The sequence below is a fragment of the Ursus arctos genome, unplaced genomic scaffold (assembly GCF_023065955.2).
Source record: "Ursus arctos isolate Adak ecotype North America unplaced genomic scaffold, UrsArc2.0 scaffold_34, whole genome shotgun sequence".
Lineage (NCBI taxonomy): Eukaryota > Metazoa > Chordata > Mammalia > Carnivora > Ursidae > Ursus > Ursus arctos.
The window spans coordinates 17067157-17090474 of NW_026623030.1; the positions used below are offsets into that span (position 1 = coordinate 17067157).

The 23318-nt window shown below is 44.7% G+C and overlaps 1 protein-coding gene across 1 annotated transcript in view; it reads right to left on the reverse strand.

Annotated features, from left to right (window-relative positions):
• Positions 1-23318, reverse strand: part of SUDS3 (SDS3 homolog, SIN3A corepressor complex component) — a 337068-nt gene that overhangs the window by 223257 nt on the left and 90493 nt on the right. Inside the window, exon 14 of the transcript XR_006411240.3 lies at positions 11199-11321. The gene's annotated coding sequence lies outside the window, so the exon portion shown is untranslated. The remainder of the gene's footprint in view (positions 1-11198; positions 11322-23318) is intronic.

Consider the following 23318-nt stretch of genomic DNA (forward strand, 5'->3'; position numbering starts at 1 on the left):
GCACACGCAGGAGGGGAGGCCGGGAGGCCCAAGATCTGCTGACAGATGCAAAGAGTGTCAGAGCCGATGAACCTAAGGCCCTTCAAGGGGGTGTTCTTCATCCTCACACGCAACCCAACAGAAGCCGTGCAACGGAGGATCCGACCTCCCATCTAACACGGTGGCCACGAACTGTGGAGTGTCTTTACCCTCCATGAAACTCACTTTCCCTGTCTGCAAAGTGGAACCAAACTTTACGGCTTGTCCTGAGAGACAATGAAATGCTGGTCATGATGGTATTCTGTAGCCAAGGTCTGCTAACTGTGTGACCAATTCTCTCTGTGCCTCAGTTTCTTCATCTGCAACATGGGTTTAACAGTAGAACCTTTCTCAGAGATTTGTTGTGAAATAAGTGAATGAGGTCAGTAAGAAATGTGGGTTTAGAGAAGGATTAAATAAGGTGACCAAGCCTCCTGGTTTGCTCACATCTGACCCGTGGGAGCTCTTGGATTGGAAAATCGCCAGCAAACCAGGACAAGCTGATCACGCAAGGCTTCAGTGAGTGAGTGCAGTGGCTGGCACCTAGTAAGATTTGATAAGCATTAATGAGCTCAATGCATGACGCTCAAACCAATGAGCTCAGAATATAGAAGCTCCCAGATGGTTCAAATGTGCAGCTGAGGTTCAGAACCATGCCTGGAGAAAGACAAAACCCCTCTACTCCATGGTTCTCAACCCTACCTGCACACTAGAATCACCCAGGGTACTTCAAAAATTCCCCATGCAGGGCCCCCAGCCCAGACTAAAGAAATGAGAAGCCTCTGGTGTGGATCTGGGCATCATCATTTTTCCCAAGTCCCCTGCCTGAATCCAGTGTGCAGGCAGGGATGGGGACCCCTGCTCTTCCACCCATGGGAAGAGTCCCTGCACGCCTACAGGGTCACTTTGGGGGGCCAGTTATTTAACCAAGGACGTTATGAGCATTAAAGGAGAGAAAGTGGCAGCAAGCAAGAAGCTCAGTAAGGGGTGGGTTTAGGACCATTTGCTTTATCAGCACAACGAGATCATTGAGCCCAGACTCTGGAGCCTGTCTGGATTCCAATCCCAGCCCTGCCACTTTCTAAGTGTGTCAGGTTGAGAAAGCAACTCTGCCTCAGTGTCTTCATCAGTAGAATAAGGATGTTAAATTCTTGCCTTATGGGGAAAGGAGAACCTTCTTACACTGTTGGTGGGAATGCAAGCTGGTACGTTAACAATAGAGCTACCGTACAACCCAGCAACTGCACTTCCAAGTATTTATCCAAAGGATACAAACATAGTGATTCGAAGGGGCACCTGCACCCCTATGCTTATAGCATCCATGTCCACAAGAGCCAAAATATGGAAAGAACCTAGATGTCCATCGACAGAGGAATGGATAAGGAAGATGTGGTATATACATACAATGGAATACTATGCAGCCATCAGAAAGAATGAAATTTTGCCATTTGCAACGATGTGGATGGAACTAGAGGGTATTATGCTAAGTGAAATACTCAGAGAAAGACAAATACCATATGATTTCATTCACATGTGGAATTTATGAAACAAAACAGATGAACATGGAAAAATAAAATGAGATTAAAAGAGAAGGAGGCAAACCATAAGAGACTCAACTACAGGAAAATAACTGAAGGTGCCTGGAGGGGGTAGGGGTGGGGGCATGGGGTAAGTGGGTGATGGGCATTATGGAGGGCACTTGAAGTAATGAGCACTGGCTGTTATATGCAATTGATGAATCACTAAATTCTACCCCTGAAACTAACAATACACTATGTGTTAACTAAATTGAATTCAAATAAACTTTTTTTTTAAATTCTTGCCTCCTGGGGTTGTTATGAGTTTTAAAGGAGTGAAGGTGGGTGGGCACCAAATAAGAACTGAATCAGTGAGGTAAGGTGTATTATTATTCCTCATCACACATTAATGAACCCATTTTGCAGATGAGAAAATTGAGGTTTAAAGGGCTTGTCCAAGTTCACTCAGCTACAAAGCACTGGGGCCAGCAACCGTCAGGTCTGGATCGCTTGCTTTTTCTCACAGCATTCTACCCCCTGGCCACGCGCCTTCCTTCTCCTTGGCCCCCTGACTGTCCCCTGTGTTCTTCCCACCAATCTCAAAATTTCAAGTTCTGGGCCCTGCAGCCATAGGGAGACACACAATGTTAATCACCAAAATGAATTCTAAGTTGAAGATGCAAACAAAAACAGGGTCCCTGCAGGCAACGAGTTTTCCAGGCTCAGAGTCTGACTATCTCACCACCTTGTCCTTCCCTTTGAAGAATCCAGACCCTGTGGATTCCTGATGGCAGTACATGCTCGGCCTGGTGTAAGGGCTTCACACATATTACTCACTGAATCCCCACAGCAACCCAATAAGGTAGGTTGCGGTAGTATCCCCATTTTGCAGGTGAGCACACGGAGACTCATGGAGAATTAACAAGCCCGTTGCAGGAGCCCACGAGCTTTGACTCTGGACCCGTGTTCTTAACCTTATCCTGTCTCCAAAGGCAGACAAGAATCAGTTCTCCGTGGACAGGGTGGCAAGGATTCAAGTCAGAAAGAGAGTGGGAGCTGACTGTTTGGGTTTTTGTTCGTTTTTGTTTTGTCTTTTTGTTTCTTTTGTTTTGTTTTCACTAGCTCCATAAAGAAACCCTGGGGCCAAGAGTAAAAGGAACAAGAAGCAGTTTTCAACACAACACAAAGAAGAGCTTTCCAATCTTCAGGACAGCCCTTAAAATAGAAAGGTTGCCTTGGCCTTTAAAAATGTATCGTCAGAATTATTACATGTAGATAGCCCCAGGGAGGTGGGAGCAGTAGCCCTAAAGAGCCAGCTTAAAACTTCTAAAAGCCCTGAGCTCTGGGAAAATTATATAATTCAGTTTTTAAAAATCCAGAAAATAAGCATAAAGAATGCCAGCAAATGCTTTCTTTGAAATTATCAAATTATCTGTCTCAACAAGAAGAAAAATGGGAGGACCCCCCCACCCGCACCCCTTTAGACTGCTGTTTGGATAATCCAGCAGGAGGAAGTGGAGACACCTTTATTTCCTATTCCACGGACATCCCCCTGGTTGACTTTTGGACAATGAACATGTAATACTTTCGCAGACAAAATAATATATAAAAATTATTTTAAATGGTTTGAAAGGGTACTTATGATAGGGGAATATTTATGATGTCATGGTAAGTGAAAAATGGCAAACTTCACAATGTAACCTTTTTTCTTTATTTTTATTTTTATATACTTAAACATTAATAGTAGTTGGTGGGTGATAGTATTATGGGTGGTTTTTATTTTCGCCTTTATGCTTTCCAATATTTTTTTCCCTACAATCCACATGTATCAGCTGTGTAATAAAAAATAAAGGTGTTTTTGAAAAGGACATGATCCTAGCCAAGGATTGAGCTTCCGTGGCTAGAAAGGTTCACACAGAGGCAGGAAGGGAGGGTGAGGGGGTTCTGCCTGGGGAGTAGCTGGAGACCGGAACTCACAGAGTCCCTGTTGCTGGGGTTCTGAGGTTTACAGAACCTGAACAGCCAGGCCAATGATGGGTGTGCCAATCAAAAAATGGGACGACACAAGAGGAATCTGGAAAATGAAAAAGAACGTTGAGTTTGACAGGATCTCACACATCCATACAATTGAAGGTTAGAGACCTAGGAATCAGGGAAAAGAGCAGGGGTTGGAAACTTAAATTTGGGGATTTCCTTCAAGTGATCAGTGGAGCTACACAGAGAGAAAAATCCTCAGGAAGAGAGTCCTGCCTGGCATTTCTCAACCTTGCATCTTAGCATCAACTGTGTCAAGTCAGTCAAAACTTCTGGTCGTACGGCCTGTGCATCAGCATTTTTTAAATAATAGATTTTTTTAAAAGAACAGTTTCAGGTTCACAAGCAAAAGTAAGCAAAAAGTACAGAGAGTTTCCACATATGCCCCCCCACACACACACAGAGCCCCTGCTACCATCAACAGCCCCCATTAGAGTGGTATATTTGTGACAGTCAGGGAACCAACACTGACATATCATTATCACCCAAAGTACATAGTTTCCATTAGGGTTCACTCTTGGTATTGCACATTCTATGGTTTTGACAAATGTATAAAGACATGTACCTCAGATTCAATGCAATCCCTATCAAAATACCAATAGCATTTTTCACAGAACTAAAACAAATAATCCTAAAATTTGTATGGAACCACAAAAGGCCCCAAACAGCCAAAGCAATGCTGAGAAAGAACAAAGCTGAAGGCATCACACTCCCAGATTTCCAACTATACTCCAAAGCTATGGTAATCAAAACAGTATGGTCCAAAACAAAAACACAAACAAAAAACCATATGGTCCTGGTATAATAGCAGACATACAGATCAGTGGAACATAATAGAGAGCCCAGAAATAAACCCATGCTTATATTGTCAATTAACCTATGACTAGGGAGACAAGAATGTACAATCGGGAAAAGACAGTCTCTTCAACAAATGGTATTGGGAAAACTGGTCAGCTATGTGCAAAAGAATGAAACTGACCACTTTCTTATACCATACACAGAAATAAACTCAAAATGGATTAAAGACCTAGATGTGAGACCTGAAACTATAAAACTCCTAGGAGAAAACATAGGCAGTAAGCTCTTTGACATCAGCCTTAGCAATATTTTTTTAAATCTATCTCTCCAGGTAAGAACAACAAAAGTAAAAATTTTTAAATGGGAGCACAGCCAGGCGACTGGCTGGCTCACTCCATAGAGCACGTGACTCTTAATCTTGGGGTCGTGAGTTCAAGCCCCACATTGAATATGGCGCCTACTTTTTAAAAATAATTATTTATTTAATTAATAAGAAAAAAATGGGACCACATCGAACTAAAACACTTTTGCGCAGCAAAGGAAACCATCAACAAAATGAAAAGGCAACCTTCTGAAATCAGAGAAGATATTTGTAAATGATATATCCAGTAAGGGGTTAACATCCAAAATATATAAAGAACTCATACAACTCAATATCAAAAAAAACCAATCCAATTAAAAACGGGCAGAGGACCTGAATAGATATTTTTTCAAAAACAACATATAGATGACCAAGAGGCACATGAAAACATGTCCATCATCACTCACCATCAGGGAAGTGCAAATCAAAACCACAATGAGATATCACCTCACACCTGTCAGGGTGGCTATTATCAAAAGATAAGAAATAACAACTGTTGGCGAGGATATAGCGAAAAGGGACCCCTCGTGCACTGTCCGCAGGAATGTGAATTGGCACAGCCATTATGGAAAGCAGTATGGAGGTTCCTTTAAAAATAGAATAGAATCACCATACGATCCAGCAATTCCACTTCTGGGTATTTATCTGAAGAAAAAGAAAACACCAATTTGAAAAGACATACGCACCCCTGTGCTCATCACAGCGTTATTTACAAGAGGCAAGATACGGCAGCAACTTGAGTGTCCATCGATAGATGAATGGATAAAGATGTAGTATGTCTATACATATATACACACAATGGAATATTACTGAGTCATAAAATGAGTACTATGGATGGATACAGCTGGTATGATGCTAAGTGAAATAGTCAGAGGGAGAAAGACAATTACTGCATGACTTCACTCATATGTGGAATCTACAAAGCAAAACAAAGGAACAAACAAAACAAAACAGAAACAGATTCAGAGATACAGAGAACAAACTGATGGCTGCCGAAGGGGAGCGGGGTGGAGGGATGGACAAACAGATGAAAGAAATTAGAGGTACAATCTTCCAGTTATAAAGTAAATAAGACATGGGGATGTAATGTGCAGCGTAGGGAACACAGCAATATTGTAAAAACTTCGTAAGGTGACAGATGGCAACTATACTTACCATGGTGATCATTTCATACTGCATATAAATATCAAATCACTATGTTGTATGCCTGAAACTAATATAATATAGTATGTCAATTATACTTCAGTAAAAAAGGAAAGCCACATATCCACCATTGTAGTCTCACACAGAAGAGTTTCCCTGCCCTAAAACTAGGGGCATCAGTATTTTTTTGAAACTCCCCAGGTGAGTCTAAGGTACAGCCAGGCTTCAGAAGCAAAGGTGTAGCCAGCAAGAAGAGTAATAAGCATGAACCCATGAAGAGCACTTGTTCTTGGCAGAGAGGAAGAAATGAGGGTTGTTTTGGTTTTTTTTTTAAGATTTTATTTATTTATTTATTTATTTATTTATTTATTTATTTGAGAGAGAGTGAGAGAGAAAGCAGGAGAGGGGGGAGGGTCAGAGGGAGAAGCAGACTCCCCACTCAGCGGGGAGCCCCTTGAGGGACTCGATCCTGGGACTCCAGGATCATGACCTGAGCTGACGGCAGACACTTAATCAACTGAGCCACCCAGGGGCCTAGAAGAAGTGAGTTTTGAAGGAGAAAAATGAATAAAGTTTATAAAGACGGCAGAACAGTGTCATGAAAAGCAGGGAAAGATTTTTGCAAAGGAAAAGACAGAACGTGCTGCAGGAGTGAAGGAAATTGAGAAGCAAGGAGGAGAATGGAGAGTTGCATTTGCAAGATCTTCGGTGGCCTTTGAAAGTTTGGAAGCAACAGAATAATGTGGGTAGGGTGAGGTGCGGATGCAAATTTACCGGGGCGGGGTAGGGGGGAGTTGAGTGGGCAGTGAAATGGAGGCTACAGATATTTTTTAAGAAGACAAGAAACATGGGAATAAAGTAGCCAAAGAGGAGAGCAAATTTCACAGAAAGGATCCTTCTTTTTTAAAGGATATATATACCTGAACAAGATTATAGACAAAGAATCTATGAAGAGGAGCCAGGACACAGGATGAATTCTGGGATAAGACCTTGGAAGGCAGTGCCTAGAGGTGTGTTGAAGAACACAGGACAGGTGGGTCCACTTGTAGGAAAAACCTATTCATCTTCAAACAAGAGAAGACCTTCATCCAGGCGGAGAGGCTGGGACCCAATGTCGCCACAAACCCCATCGCCGGCACAGCAATCCTTAATCAGGAGGGGACTCAAAACCCAGAGCTGCTCCCTGAGAAGCAAAGGGTTTGAAGCACATGTCAGGCACCCCAACTTTGACTTCCAGTTGAGGGCCAAGCCCCCAAAACATCTAGCTTTGAAAGCTGACATCCCTTAGATCCACAAGACTACAGGGATCTGAGAACGGGCTGGTGGACCCACCACCCCAGGCCCAGTGCACAGGAAGCTGATGGAGAGGTGCCCAGACTTTTTCTGAATGAGGCTCATTTGCTCATCTCCAAGTGGCAGCCTGAAGGGCAGGTGTCTGATTTTGCACAGACCTGCTGGCTGGTGGGTACCATCTTCAGCTCTGCCCTGCCATGCTCCAGAGCACCAACAGCTCCCAGACAGAGCTTTTACGTGCATCCAGTGCCCTGGTATTTGTGCCTGCCCAAGGGACACCTCTTTATCACCTGGCTCTAGAGGCCAGAGGAGTTTGCCAGCCTAGGTCCCACAAGACTGTAACAATCAGAGACATTCCTCGGCAGGCTACCTCCCCCAGAGCACTGCACAGAAAGCAAACAAACACACCCCCAGTCTTTCTGAGAAAGAGGCCTATTTGCTTGCGCAGGAGCTTCAGCCTGAGGGGCAGGATACTGGTCTGGCACATAGCGAGGGGCCTGTGGAGGAGCTCTCAGGGAACACAGGCTGATGGACACAATCTGTGTCTCCCTGCCTTGCTCCACTAGCTGGTATCTCCTGGAAAGGCATTTTACACCCTTGTGTGGTGCCCCAATTTTTGCATGTATTGCTAAGGGACACCTCTACATTGCCTGGTTCTAGTGGCTCGCGGGGCTTACCAGGACTGTATACATTTGCATACCTTAAGAGCTGCTGCCTGATGGTCTGACTTCTAATCAGCCTGAGTCCAGGTGCAGACTGAGATCCTGCCCTTTGGGACACTGACATGTCTTGGCACACCCTCGACTACTGGGAGCCATAAAAATAAAACAGGCTACTTGGACAGTCACACAGGTTTGAGAAATAACTGAGAGCTAGGGCAGGGTTGAACGAGAAGGTTCATATCCTATACAAGGCCACTCCTTCAAGACTGGGAGAGGTGGCTGTTTTATCTAATGCATAGCCACAACACAGAGAGTCAAACAAAATGAAGAAATGGAGGAATATGTTCCAAACGAAAGAACAAAAAAAACTTAATTAAACAAAGATAATCAATTTACCCGATAGAGTTCAAGGTGATGGTTGGAAAGATGCTCACCTGTGTGACCCTGAACTTTTCTCATCTTTAGAGCCCCGGTTTTCTCATCTTTACTAAAGGGACATGACAGTCTCTACTCACAGGGCTGCTTGGAGAATTACATAAGAGACATAAAGCACAAAGCATAGTGGCTGGCACGTGGTAGTTACAATTAATCGGCTGGCTCTTAACACAGACAGAAGCAACTTGCAGTGTGGGTTAGATTCTTGTCTCAGGGGAATGTATGAGTCTCCTGTTGCTGCTGTAACAAATTATCATACACTTAGGGGCTTAAAACAACTCAAATGTGTTATCTGACAGTTGTGGAGGTCAGAAGTACAAAATGAGTCTTACAGGACTTAATTCAAGGAGTCAGCAGAGCTTTGTTCCTTCTGGAGCAAACAGCCCACATTCCTTGGTTTGTGGCCCCTTTTTCCATCTTCAAAAATAGCAGTGTAGCATCTTCAAACCTCTCTCTCTTTCTCTCTCTCTGACCTTTACTTCCAACTCCACATCACCTTCTCTGATTTACCTGTCCCCTCTTACAAGGACCACTGAGGTTATATTGGGTCCACCCAGATGATCCAGTACAATCCTCCATTTGCAAGATCCTTAACTCTACCTTACCTGCAAAGTCTGTTTTGCCATCTAAGGTAACATTTACAGGTTTCTGGGATTAGGATGTGGATATCCTTGAGTGGTGGTGGGAGGTTGGTAGAAGGTCATTATTCTACCTACCACAATGGACAAGAAGGGAGTCTGTTGTTATAATCAAATAGCCACAGCTAATTGTGATACTGGGAACACTCAGCAGACTTGAGGGCTGGAAGTAACTTTAGATGGTTCAGTAGTTCACTGAGCACTTACCACATGCCAGGACCCTCAGTGGGGCCCCAGGGACTGATAAAGAAGATGGGAAGATGTTAGGGTAAGGTTTAGGGATCCTCCCCAGGTTACTAACCTCTTCTACCTGTTTTATATATTGGCTTGCATTTTTAAAAATATTCCACTACATTAAAATATGTTTGAAAAGCTCTGATCTAGCCAAATGCTCTCATCTTCATGATGAACTGAGGTCTGGGGAGATTCGGTGACTTATACCCCATCAGTCACTGAGCACTGAGCTAAACTGGTCAGTTGCCAGGCAATCACCCTGGTGGGAGTGGCACACAGTGGTAAAGAGCATGAACTTCAGGTGCACACACAAGTTCAAGTCCTATGCAAACACATGCTGGGCAGTGTGTTTCTAAACCTATTGCAAGGGCAGATTAAAAGAAATAATGCACAGAAAGCACTTAACACAGCATATGTCCAATGATGTAGGCTGCCATTGGCAGCTAACTGATATTATCATTATTTCTATATATTTCTTATCTCCCAACCTACACTGTAAGTTCTTTGAGGGTAGAGCCTGAAGTCATCTCTCTTGTGAGACAGCTGGGTGCCTCACTCCCTCTGACCAGCACCTATCCACCTTTCAGATCTCAGCTGAAACACCCCTTCCTTGGGAAGCCATCCCAGACCATTTAGAAGGCATCAGGTCTCCTATTTTACACGCTCATAGCATCTCAAATTCTCCTTTGTAGCCTTCACCCCACTTACTGTTAAACAATTATTTATGTAATAATTTGTTTGACCCCAACCTTCTCCTACAATCCAAGCTACAACACAAGCTCTCTAGGGAGAGTTAAGCACACCAAATATTCCATGTGCTCCCTCCACATTTCCCAGCCTCCTTTGCTATTAACTAGGGCCATGTGACTAATTTTGGCCCATAAGCTGAGTACAGAAGTGATACATGTCACTTCTGGGCTAACACATAGAAAAGCTGGCACGGTAACTCTCCAGTTGTCAATTCCCCTATGCAGTGATTGGCAAGATTCCATTAGCCTGGATCCCTAAGTGACTACATGGAGGACTGTCTTCTGTTGATCTACAGTGAATGTGTAGCATGAATGAGGAAAAACACCTTTGTCATTTTAAGCTCCTGGGATTTCAAAGCTAACTTGTAACAGCACAACCTTGCCTATCCTGGCCAACACACCACTATATTCCCAGCATTCACACAGTGTTGGGCACACAGAAAGAGCTCCATAAATAAATATCTGTTGAATGAATGAATGAGCCTCTGAAACAATAGGTAAAAGCCAGAATACATGATATTTCCTAAGTCAGTGGAAAAGGACAGCTTTCCACCACCAAATGCACACACACACACACACACGCACATGCACAAAAGATTAGACCACTAAAAATTAAAATACCAGGATCACTGTCACCTAGAACAGAAGCTAGAAAGTCAATCTCTTTGACCTTGGAGCTGCTGGACTCTGAGTCATTGTCATGTTGTTGCAGGTCACAAAAACATTCAGTGATGCTGAGGACGATTAGGTACTCAACAAAGTGATAAAATCCACTACAACCAGAGCCATTAGTCACAGGGCATTATTTAGAAATTGTTGCAATTTATAATATTTATGAATTGATCTGCAGGAACCCATAAACATTGCTCATCAATGTAACTAATTGGCATTTATGAGCTCATTTGGTTGGCCGATACATTCAGGCTGGTGTCATCATGGTCCTGAGGAAAAAAGGAACACACCCATGCTGGGGCCTTTGGCTGGGGTGTCGGCATTCTGACCATTCTACTAGACTGGACAAGAAATCGAGTGAAAGCGGTACATTTATGAAGTGGAGGAAACACCAGTATAGAAGCGAGGAAACAGCGGGCTACCACAGAGGGCAAGAGGAGCCTAATCCCATTGTTTCTCCATGAGGAGACCCTGAGGACAGGTGCAAAACACATCTTTTCCCTCCTATTCATCGTTCAGGTCTCAGATGAAATAATACGCCCAAGGAGAGAGACAGCTGGGGTATTTATACATCAACTCCCAAGAGTCATTGGTTGAGGGCTGCTCTTGAAGCACAAGGTGTTAATGTTTACCCTCTGGCCTACCTCTCACAGGCAGTTTGAATCCTGGCCATTCTGGAACAGACATGGATTGTGGCAGTCAACAATTGGCTGGAGCACACTGGAAGGTTGGAGGGCTATGGGTCTCTGCTGCATCCACTTCTCTTCCTTTGATCAAAAAACAAAGAAACTCACATAAGCCCACAGCTGCTGAGTGCCTTCACTGTGCCAGACCCTATGCAGGAGGTTGGGGATAAAGTTGTTGTTGTTGCTGCTGCTGTTGTTGTTGTCGTTGTTGTTTGAAGATTTTATTTCCTTATTTGACAGAGAGAGAGAGAGAGAGAGAGAGAGACCACAAGTAGGGGGAGTGGCAGGCAGAAGGAGAGGAAGAAGCAGGCTCCCTGCCAAGCAGGAAGCCCAGACGCGGGGCTCAATCCCAGGTCCCCAGGATCATGACCTGAGCTGAAGGCAGATGCTTAATTGACTGAGCCACCCACGTGCTCCAAAGTCTCAGTTTGAAAGGCATGACCCTGTCATTGTAGACTCAGGGTCTACAATAGAGAGGAGACCTGGTCAATCTCAGTAGAGTGATGTGGTTATAACAGGGTGTTCGGTATGCAGTGGAGAGGCTTCCTGTTCAGTCCGGCTGGAAGAGCATGGTAGGAAAGTCTTCCTAAAGGTATAGAAGGCCATCTGAGTCATGAAAATGAGTCTGAGTTGGCCACCTATAGAAGGTGGTTGTGAGGAGAGTGTCCAGACAGAGGGAACAGCATGGGCAAAGGTATGGAGGCATGAGGGAACATCCAGTGTTTGAGAACCTGCAAATACCTCAGAAGGGTGGAAAGGTAGGATGTGTGTTGGGAAATGATGGGAGGGGCAGATGGAGAGGTAAAGAAATTGTGAGAGGTACCCAATTTGAACAATTTGAGATTCCAATTTGCTAACTGGTTTAGCAGGAAGTAGTCCCAAGTAGGGGTGACTGGAATTAGCATAAACTACCAGCATCCAAATATCTGAGGGAAGGGGAGTCTGGAAGAGCAAATACAGGACTGGAATTAGGACAGCAAGTTGGCCATGTAAACTCAGCCAGGCCCTGCCCCTCCCTGGGCCTCAGTTTCTCATATGTCATCTGCAAGGTCCTGTCTTTTCATTCATTCATTCATTCATTCATTCATTCATTTATTCATTCTCTCATTTGACAAATACTGGTTGAGTTCCTACTATGTGCCAAGTACAGAGGATACAGCAGTGAAAAAGGTCCCACCTATCATAGAATTTACATTTTAGGGGGGAAAAAACACAAAAAGGCAAGCACATAAGTAATACAACGTCACTTATAGGAAACCCTATGAAGAAGAATATAGCAAGGTCAGGAGTGATGGACGAGGAGGCCTCTCTGAGGAAGTGATATATGTGATTAGAGACGTCAGCAAAGTAAAGGAGAGAGTCCTGGGAATACCTAGGGAGAGATCATTCCCATCTTGGTGTGTTCAAGGAATAGCAAAGAGAAGAGAGGAGTCAGAGAGGGAGGCAGGAGCTAGGTCAGGTGGGGCCCTCTGGGCCATGGTGAAAGCTTGTGAGTTTATTCTAAGCTTGGAAGACATGAGGGAGTCAGCATAGGAGTGACATGCTCTGACCTGCTATTTTAAGTGTTCATAGCAACACTAGTCACAATAACCAAAAAGAAGAAACAACTCAGACGTCCATCATCTGATGAATGGATAAACAAAATGCAGTCTCCCTATTCAGCGAAATAGGATTCAGCCACAAATGGAACAAAGCACTAACACGTGCTCTAACACAGATGAACCTTGAACACGTGATGCTAAGGGAAAGAAGGCAGACACAAAAGGCCACACAGTGTACAATTTCGTTTATAAGAAATGCCAGAGTAGGCAAATCTACAGATACAGAGAGGAGATGAGCAGCTACCAGGGCCTGGGGCGGGCATGCTGCAGGGATGAGTGGGGAGGAGCTGCTCATGGGCACAGGGTCTCTTTCCAGGGTGGCTCTAAACATTTCTGGGACCAGGAGTTGAGACGAACTTTCTCTTTAACTCTTTAAAGGGTTCCAAAACGTTGCCAGTCTGTGGGCAGAGATATTTTCCCCCTCTTGTCCACATAAAAGACACTCACCTTAACCAAGCATAAGCGAAAAGGGCAAATTTATTATAAGAATATTGGGGGGTTTCATGGAACTAAAAGAATAGGAAATAGCCAGACCAGGAAGAATTAGCAATCTAGGTGTCTTCTTTCTCTCTCTCCCTCTCTCTCTCTCCTCCCGAAACAGATTGCTTTCTCTCTCTCTCTCTCTCTCTCTCTCTCTCTTCCCCTCCTCCTGAAACAGATTGCTATCTCTCCCAGTCTTCTTGGGCAAAAACCAGCCATTCACCATTTTCCATACATTACAGTTTCAGGTACAAGGGACTGCCTTTCCCTCTCTATTCTCAGGCCAGACCCCCAGGGGACCATTCTAAGGGGCCCAGTGTGGGTCTGGGGTCTATGCATCTAAGGCCAAAGGCGAGGCTCATTGCAGTAACAACAGCTCTCTTGGCGCCCTTGTGATTGGAGTGTGGAATTGGGGTGGGGGTGGGCTTTACTCAGAAGAGAAGAGAAATTTTCCAGAAATCAAGATTTGTTAAATGAATGACCCTTAAGGTATCTTTAAATTAGGGAAATCTTAATATAAAGTGTTTATGGTCGAATGGTAATCGAGTGATTTTTAACGAGGATATGTCTGGCCAGGGCTGGCACCATTCTAGAGCTGCAAGAACAGCATGGCAGCATTTCGTGCCCAGCAGGACCCGGCAGAGGAACTTGGGTTGGGGACAAAGCAGACCTCTAGACCCCTCATTCCAGCCCCACACTCGGAGAACACAGTGACCCCACAGGACACCCACATGAGCCCAGAGATGACATCCCCCTTGCCAGCTCAGCTGAAATGCATTTCTCCAGATCACACAGGGATGGTCCTGGATCTCATCAACATGGCTCTCACTTGAGCCACAGATGGCAAATGGGATGCTCATCCCCGCCCCTTGCTCCCTGGCCTGGCTGCTTCCACATTCCTTGACAATAATGCTGGTTCAGAAGCTGGTACTGGAGCCAAGCCTTGCTAGGCACAGCAGGGTGGGCAAGGCAGAAGGGAAGCTGGCAAGGTGGGAAATAGGGGCTTTTTATTTTATGCTGGCCCCAGCAGTCTGGAAAGTGCTGTGAAAAGTGGGCAGCGGGACTGCAGCAGATGACGGAGCTTTATCAGGTAAGGGGTTGGAGGGTGGGGGGCATGGGAAAATTACAGCCCCACTTGCCAAGTCTCAGAGACACCTGCATCTAATTTAGCATAAGGAAGATATTATGGAAAAGGGCTGCCACCTTCCTCGGATGCAGACTCTAACTCAATCTGGTCTATTCCGGCTCCTAACCCTCTCTAGCCCCACCCCACCTGCTCTAAGCCACCATCATCTCTTGCCCAGAGAGCCATGACTGCCTCCCAAATTCTCTCTCTGCTCCTTCGCCACAACAGTTCATTCTCCACCCAAGGACCACAATCATCTAAGTCGTAGGTCTGATTAAGCCTCACTTTAGCTTAAAAGCCAACAGTGGCTCCCCAAAGGAGAGTCCAAAATCTTTCTCAGTAGCTCATAAGGGGCTTCACATGCTGACCCCAAAAGCTTCAAGCATTAAAGGGGCTTGGGGTGTATAGCAGATGCACTGGTTCCCTGCCAGGTCCCCTCACCTTTTACCATACTGGCCCAGCTTCCAATAGAGCCAGCACCTGCTCTCATTTGCTTGACAGCTTTCTCTGGTGACTGGAATCCACTTTTGCTCATACACATGGCAGGACGGAAGTGCCAGGGAATTAATGCCCCCCAACCCCCACTGAGAGCAGCCCTCCAACAATGACTAATGGAAGGTGATGTATAAATACCCCAGCTCCATCATCCATTGGGTGGGACAACTGAGATGCATGTTTGACACTGGCCCCCACAGTTCCCCACCTGCCCATAGTAGTAACTTTGATTTTGCATCCTTTCCCAGTCTCACCTCTCCATTCAGAATCACCCCCCAGATAAAGTTCTTATATTCAAATCTTTATCTCTGGGTCTTCTTTGGGGAGATCACTGAAAAAACAATTGTTTTCCATAACCAGGTTTTCCAACTATGTACTTATTTGCACATATTAGTAATGAATGTGCCCTATTCTCTGCAGCCTCAGGACCTTTGCACAAGCTGTTCCCTCTGCTTGGCATACTCTCCCCTTGCCCCACCCCACCCTTATAGCCCCTTCTATCTCCTGGGTAGATCTTTAGCTCTATCTTCAGCGTAGATCTACATTCTTGAGTAGAACTTCTTTGACCCCAACCCCCCGCACACACACAAGAGTTTTCATTCCCCTGGAATTTATTCTCCCTGCACACTATTTCTTTTTCATTTCACTCATCTCACCTATAATTATTTGTTCAAAGCCTGTATTCCCTGCTGATATGTAAGCCCTATGAGAACAGGAACTGTATCTGTGGGATCATTTCTGATGCCCAGAGTAGAACAGGAAATAGATGCTCAAAGTGGAGTCAAATAAATAGTGCTTTGACTTCAAAAAATTAGAAAGAGAAGGGGTAAAACTCACACAGAAAGGGAAATGTCAACACATGCAAACTGGATAATCACAGCCACCATGGCTCAGCACATACAACGGGGCAGACACTTGCCAGTGGTTTCACAAACATCATCTTAATTCGCCCTCATAGGCAGATACTGATAAATCCCTATTTGACAAAGGGAGAAACCAAGTCAAAGAGAGGCTAAGTAACTTGCTAGAGGGCACACAGGTAACAAGGGGCAGAGCTGGGATTTGAACCCGGAGAGTCTGGCTATCAGAGTGCACATATTTAACCACTAAGCTCTTTTGCCTCTTACCATATGGAGAGAGAAGCCAATTATTAAGCACTCCACAGCACCTGTATACACAGCTGCCCCCCCTCAGAAGGCGTGACGTGAAGAAAGACAAACAGCATCACTGGCCTGATGGCATTCATTCACCAGACCAGATATTATGAAGTACCTACTACGCACCAGGTACAAGGACAGAGTGGTAAACAAGACAGACACCACCCCTGCGTTCCTTACAGTACAATAGGAAGGGCAGGTACTGCATGAAAAAGCACACAAATAGGTCTGTCATTACCAGCTGTAACTGTGGAGACAGAGGACGAGAAGCACCCAACTTAAGCAGGTCAGAGACAACTTATAAATGAAGACCTGAAAAATGAGAAAAATTGAGCCACCGCAAGGGGGTGGTTCGAGAACATTTTCCACCAGACCATGGGAAATGTTGGCTGTTATTCTAGGTGCAGTGGGAAGTCACTGGAGGGTTTCAAGGAGCTGGAGATGTGCTCTGATTTACATTTTCAAACCTCCCCTCCAGCTGTTGTGGGGAGAGTGGGTGGCGGGAAGACAGAAGCCAAGACCAGCAAGGAAGCCGCTGCCAGGGTTTAGACGAGAGACCATGGTGGCTCCAGCAGGGCTGGAAGCAAGGGAGATGGAGAAACAGGCCTCATTCAGGATACGTTTGGGGGAAAACCAACAGCAGAACTTAGCGATGGGCTGAGTGTAAAGGCTGAAGGAGGTGGAAGGACCCGAGCTGGCTTTCAGGAGCAGGTGATGAAATGTAGCAAACGTGGCCAGAGCCTGGCAGCTTTTACAGTTTTATCCAGATAGTTTGTCCTCAAGTCAACATCTTTACCACTCTTTCCCCCCTTCACCCTAACAACCACATTCCATAATAAGCCCTTGGGGCATTTTAGGAAATCTAAAAGGAGGAAGCTTTCAAATAATAAAAGTAAAAACCAAAGCTGGCAATTTTTGCACACTCCTTATGGACCAGGCATATACTTTACGCAATTCTCTCAAATACCATGATGAAAGGCCTATCATTATCACCATTTTAGTGATGGAACATAGAGAGGTTAACTAATTTTCCCAAGGCTTACACGGCGAATCAATGGCAGAGGAGGGTTCAAACTCAGGACTGGCAGATTATAAAGCCAACTCCCATCCCTTTGCTTCCCATTTAGAGGACCAGCTGGCGGTATTTTCTCCTTCTTGTGGGCCCTGAGGACCCCGGGGCTGCCAATAGTTGTCTGTGAGGCCTGGGAAGATGCCTAGAGGTGCCCCTGCCACCTGGCCCTGAGACCACTGCCTAGAGCCATGTCTTCGCCAATATCCCACAAACACCCCACTTCTGTACATCCCATTAATCTCAGCCCAGACTCAGGAAACCTCAACCGCAACTGAATGATAGATACCACCAAACAGAAAGGGAGAAGAATGTAGGCCTGAAGTATCCACTGATCACACCCCTGTTCTGTTCAAGTAGCTCTCCACTGATTTCCTCCCTCATTAAACTCTTCCACGAACATTATCTCATTCAGTAGATGGGTACATACGACTCTACCCATTCCCACAGATGAGTAAACTGAGGCTCAGCAAAGTGAAATGACCTGCAAGCTCAGAACCAAATTCTGAAGCCAGGGCCTCTCAGCCTAAGTCCAGGAGCCTTTTCAACATCACTCAATAGCTTGCCGTGAAAACCTTCTTAGAAGTCTTTTTATGGATGTCGTTCTACGTGCATTTTTACCACCTCAGTAGCAGCCAAGAACTGGAGGGGAAGGCTGGGAGGGGGTGGGGTGAGAAGACAAGGGAGACTTGAAAGCAGTAAGGGCATGATCCCAAGAGGAACTGTGATTTGAATTGAGAGAAATTGGTTTCCTGTTATCTTCGTAGCCACTGTGTTTGCAATTCGGGACCTGACGCCCATGTATCAGGCCAAACACTGCCACTGTTTTCTGATCAAATCTCCTTCCCAGGAAGATACCGCTAAAAAATTCTCTATAACCTATCAGGCAGCCTAAGCTCCTCTAAAAGACCCACACTGCTGAACAAGTTCACAGAGAACTCCCACCACAGTACAGCCAGAAAGAAGCCATGTTTGCAGGGGGCCGGGTATTAAGATAATGCTCCAAGGCCTGTGTGGAGCCAAAAGGAAACACGGCGATACTAAGTTGACACTAATCACAGCCCCTGCCGTCCTGTGGGCTGCATGACTGACATCCAGCCATCACACACAAACACAGGGATACTAGAGGTTAACACATTGAAATCTTTCTGTGCACATTGGCAAATTACCTCCTTGAATATGCCTGACAAACTCCATCTAAAACAATAAGGAAATGTGTCATCTTATCCATCAGGAAGTCCATATGTAAGGAGGGTTTCAGGTCTGGTTGATTCAGCTGCTCAAAGAGGTCTTAAATTCTTGTCCCCAAGCTCTGCCATCCACAGGGCAGATTCCATCCAGAGTCTGATGCCTGCCGTGGTTGTAAGACGGTTGTGGGTAGCACTTGGTGCTGACACTTTCTTGTGTAAGTCTCACGGGAGGGACACAGAACCTCTCCAAACTGTGGACTATAAGCCCTTTACCACTTGGAATAGATCAAGTTCATATGACTACCCCAAACCAATAACAGTCACCAGGGAAATGCCCCAGGGACATTTGGCAATGCTCCAAAACATTTTTAGCTGTCACACTGGGGGTGAGAGGCTACTGGTGTCTAGTGGGTAGAAGTTAGGAGTGCTGCTAAACATACTATAATGCACAAAACAGTCCCTGACAACAAAGAATTACCTGGTCCAAAATGTCGATAGCGCTGAGATTGAGAAATCCTGCCCTAGAGTAATCTAGATCAGGGTTGGCAAGCCACAGTTTGGCTCACTGACTGATTTTATAAATAAAGTTTTATTGGAACACAGCCACACTCATTCATTTACATATTGTCTATGGTTGGTTTTACACTACAACACAGTTGTCACACAACTAGTTGTGACAGAACCCATATTCAACCCCTCTCACCACCAAAAGCTTAAAGTATTTACTCTTTGGCCTTTTTCTGGAAAAGTTTGCTGATCCCTGATCTAGGTCTACTCTTAAAGCTGTCGTTGGAAGACTATATAAACAAAATTAGGGTTCTGTTAAGGAGAAAAATTTATATTGGGAAGTAATAAACAGTAACCACTACCAAGATGAGTCTATTTTTAGAGGTTACACACCATAGGGCATAGCTCTCAGCTGGGGCTTTCCCAACAAAAATTTATTTCCACATAAAAGATTTATATTAAAAACTATTAAAAACTAGGAACATAGGTCTTACACAATTGTTAAGTTGGTGAGAGGTGGTAAAACATCCAATCCCCACCACCACCTCCACCACCAAAAAAAAAAAAAAAAAAAAAAAAAAAAAATCAAGATTTTCCTTTATTCAGTTCCTACCACAAACAGATATGATCATCAGGGATTGGTGGGGTCTGAGCCCACAACGCCTGAGTCAGGCCTGGTGTGGGCTCTATGGCAGGCCAAAGCCATGCTGAAATCAAGAGAGAGGAAAATGCAGGAGAGGAAATTACTGAGTTAAACAGACTGCAGTACTCCTAGGAGAGGAAATTACTCAGCAGAAAGAATCATGGAAGAGATGAGAGAACCATCTCTAACAAAATGGAGGCCTGACAACAATCCTGCTCCCTAATGCCCTGGGGTCCTATGAGATTTCACAAAGTCTGCCCAATAAGTCCTTTTCCCTCAACAAATCTAATTGGGTTTCCGATCCTTGGAACCAAAGGATTCCTGAGAAAGACGAGGCCCCTTGAGTCACTGCACACTGTTTCCAGGACCCACCCCTCATTGCCTCAGGGTCAGGTATATATTTGCCCTTGAGTTGACTGGCTCCTCCTAGCTCCTTCCATCCCAGTCACCCAGGGATTCCTGACCTGCCTGGCAGGCAATTGGGCAGACCCAGAGGGCTGACAGAACATTCAGGACTTAAAAACTAAGAAACCCAGGAGGGAAAATGGTACCTGACTTTTCATAGTTATTTTAAAAGTTTCTTTTAATAGCAACTATAAATGGTTACTAGACATGTCAAATATAAGTCAATATCAACTCCTACAAAAGACTAAGAAGGGAAAAAACTTTCTTAAGTGGAAAAAAAATTCATGGCCATGTCTTTCCCACATGAGATAATAATGTTGCTTTGATCTTCTGCTCACTCAGCCTGGTCTTCATCTGAAGCCCACCACTAAACACCCTGTTCCTATTACTTTCCCATTTGCTATTTTAATTGAATGAGAACCGTCATATCATGCCCAATATTCATTCCCCATCTGCTGCTTCTCCAGTTTTTTCTGGAAGTGCCTGGGGCAACACTCCTCTCTGGAACAGAATCTACTCTCTAACTTCCTCTGGAATAGATTCTCTTTCCTGAAGCCAGACCATTCACCTCCTGGATGCAAATCTGTCCTGGAGGTGTCCCTCTGGGGGCCACCATCTGGGTTTCTGGGCCGGCCTGATGGGGTGGAGAGTGGTGGTGCGAACTTTTTTGCTTCTGCGGTTTCCAACCCACCCTCCCGAGGCTGAGGCATGGGAAAAGGAGTACCCCCCATCTGAACCACAATCAAGGCAAAAAATGAATCAAATGATGATTCTGAGTTAAACAAACTACAAGTAAGATCACAGTGAAGCCAAACATTTCATCAAGAACATATTCAGCACACATGTCCTGACTAAGCGTAGACTGCACAGAGATTAGGAAAGTACAGTCTGTATGCTCACAGCAACCAGTCTTGAACAACACTGCCCAGTGTAATTAGAGCAGAAGCCACTCTTGCAATTTGGAAGTTTCTAATAGCCACATTAAAGTAAGTACAAAGAAACAAGTATTACCAGGCACTTCACATACAGTATTTTCTAATTTAATCCTCATAACAAGCATATGAACCAAGAACTTTTATCTCCTCATTTTATAGATGGTAACACTGAGGACCACAGAGTAGTTAAAACTGTGCTCAGGGTCTCACACCGGTAAGCGGCATAAAGGGAATTTAAACTAGACAATTTAGTTACAAAAGCTATGCTCTCGGCATACTTGATTGTTGTAGGGAAGTTGTTATTTAAAAAGGTCAAGAAGCCCTTTTTCTTTCATCCTCTAATCTATTCCTGGCTTCCAGATTCAGATTCTGAAAAATCTGGGGTTTTTTCCTGTGGCAAACATGTCAAGCCAGGACATTAAATTCAGACCTAAATAAATATGCTTTTATCAACGCTACAAACCAGCTCTGTTTGGACCTTGTTTGTCTGCAAAACATTTTCCTACCAGCCTTCTATCTTGTTTGTACCATCCAGTGGGGGCAAAGGGAAATGAGTAACTAGCTGAGTCACGCTTTCCCGGGGTTTCTAACCCACACTGGGTCCCAAGGCAACTCCTCTCTGAGCTACACAACCTCTCAGAGAAGAAGCTTTTCCCCCAGAGAGAAACGATTAAAACAGGGATTCATATATTGAGCACTTATTATGTGCCCACCACTGGACTGGATGCTGGGGTTAAAGAGAAAAGCCAAGACCCCATCTCCCCCTCATAGAACTCGCATTCTCTCAGAGGCAGCAGACACAAAGTGGACAGCTGCAGTCCCGCATGATGAGAACCATGATGGAAAACGGTGGGGACACAGGGGCAAAGCTCATGACCCTGCCTTGGGGGGGGGCGCGCCAGGGAATGGGGAGGACTGCGGTCAAGGAAAACTTCCCAGTGGAGGTGAGCATGGACTGAGCTTTGAGGAATGAAGGTAAAAAGGCAGGAGACAACAAGGTCAGCAAGACATGAGGCTGGAAAGGCCTTGAGTACCCAAATAAGGAGTTTGGACATTTCCTCGAAAACAATGAGGGATTGTGCCTCAGTTTTCACATCTAAAATAAGGAAATTAATCATATTCACTTCCTATCCACCATTAAAGGGCTCAGCATAATAGCTGGCTTCATATTAAATGCTCAATAAATGCTCGATGATCATAATTAGTATCGAAAGGCTTTAGAGAGACTGATAATATTAATAACTGTTAATGACAACTACCATTAATTTAACATCTATATGTGCTAGACATGGTGCTAAGCCCTTTATGTACATCACTGTTTTTCTTCTAAACACGTCGCTATCTGAAATTGCACCGTGCGTTATGTGGTTACCACCTGTCTTGCCCGTAGAACAAAAGCTCCCTGAGGGCAAGACCTGTTTGTCTTGTTTGCTGCTCTCTCCCCAGTGCCTATAATGGAGACTGACCCCTGAAGTAGGAGCTCAATACATTGCTGTTGGATGAGTAAATGATGATCTCATGTACAATAACCCATGTACAATAATTACAAATGAGGAAATGGAAGTGTAGAGAAATCATTCAAGCTGTACAATGTGGACAAAAGATGCAAGATGGGACAGGCTGGAGGAAAGGAGACCAGGGAGGGGGCTACTGCAGACATGCAGGGAAGAAAAATGGGATGGAGAAAAGTTACTAGATCAGAGAAATATTAGGAAGGTGGGTGATTAGGTGGGTGGGTGTATGGGTGATGGATGGATGGATGGGCATGTGGATGGACAGGCGAGTGGACAGATAGGTGGATGGGTAAATGAGTAGGTATATGGGTGAATGGACAGGTGCGTGAACTGATGCATGGGTGGGCGGGTACCTGGATGGGTTGGTTATGAATGGTTCCTAATATACTTGCGTGAAGCATTTTAGACATAGAATAAACATTTTTACTAACAGTTACCAGAATGAATATTAAAATATCGTCAGGTAGGGGCGCCTAGGTGGCTCAGTCGGTTAAGTGTCAGACTCTTGATTTCGGCTCAGGTCATGATCTCAGGGTTGTGAGATTGAGCCCTGTGTCTGGCTCTGTGCTGGGCATGAGGATGCTTGCTCGCGTGCTCGCTCTCTCTCTCTCTCTCTCTCTCTCTCCCCCTCTGCCCTTCCCCTGCCCTCTCTCCCTCTCTAAAAAAAATAAAAATTAAAAGTAAGTAAGTAAATAAAAAATAAACTACTGTCCGGGTAATGAAGGCAGAGCCTGTAACATCCCGAGATTCAGGAAATATAACAATCCTTTCCAATATGCTTTTATACCAATTTTGTCCAAGACTCATGTGCTCAATTATTCTTTCCTTTACCGCTTCAAGACAAATAAGGCATAAATCAGCCCTTAACTGTCATTCCTTCAGCTGATTTCCAAATCCAGAATGCTGAGGCTTTAAATTATTCTGTACCTAACTTGGTTAGCAGTACCTGGGTCTAC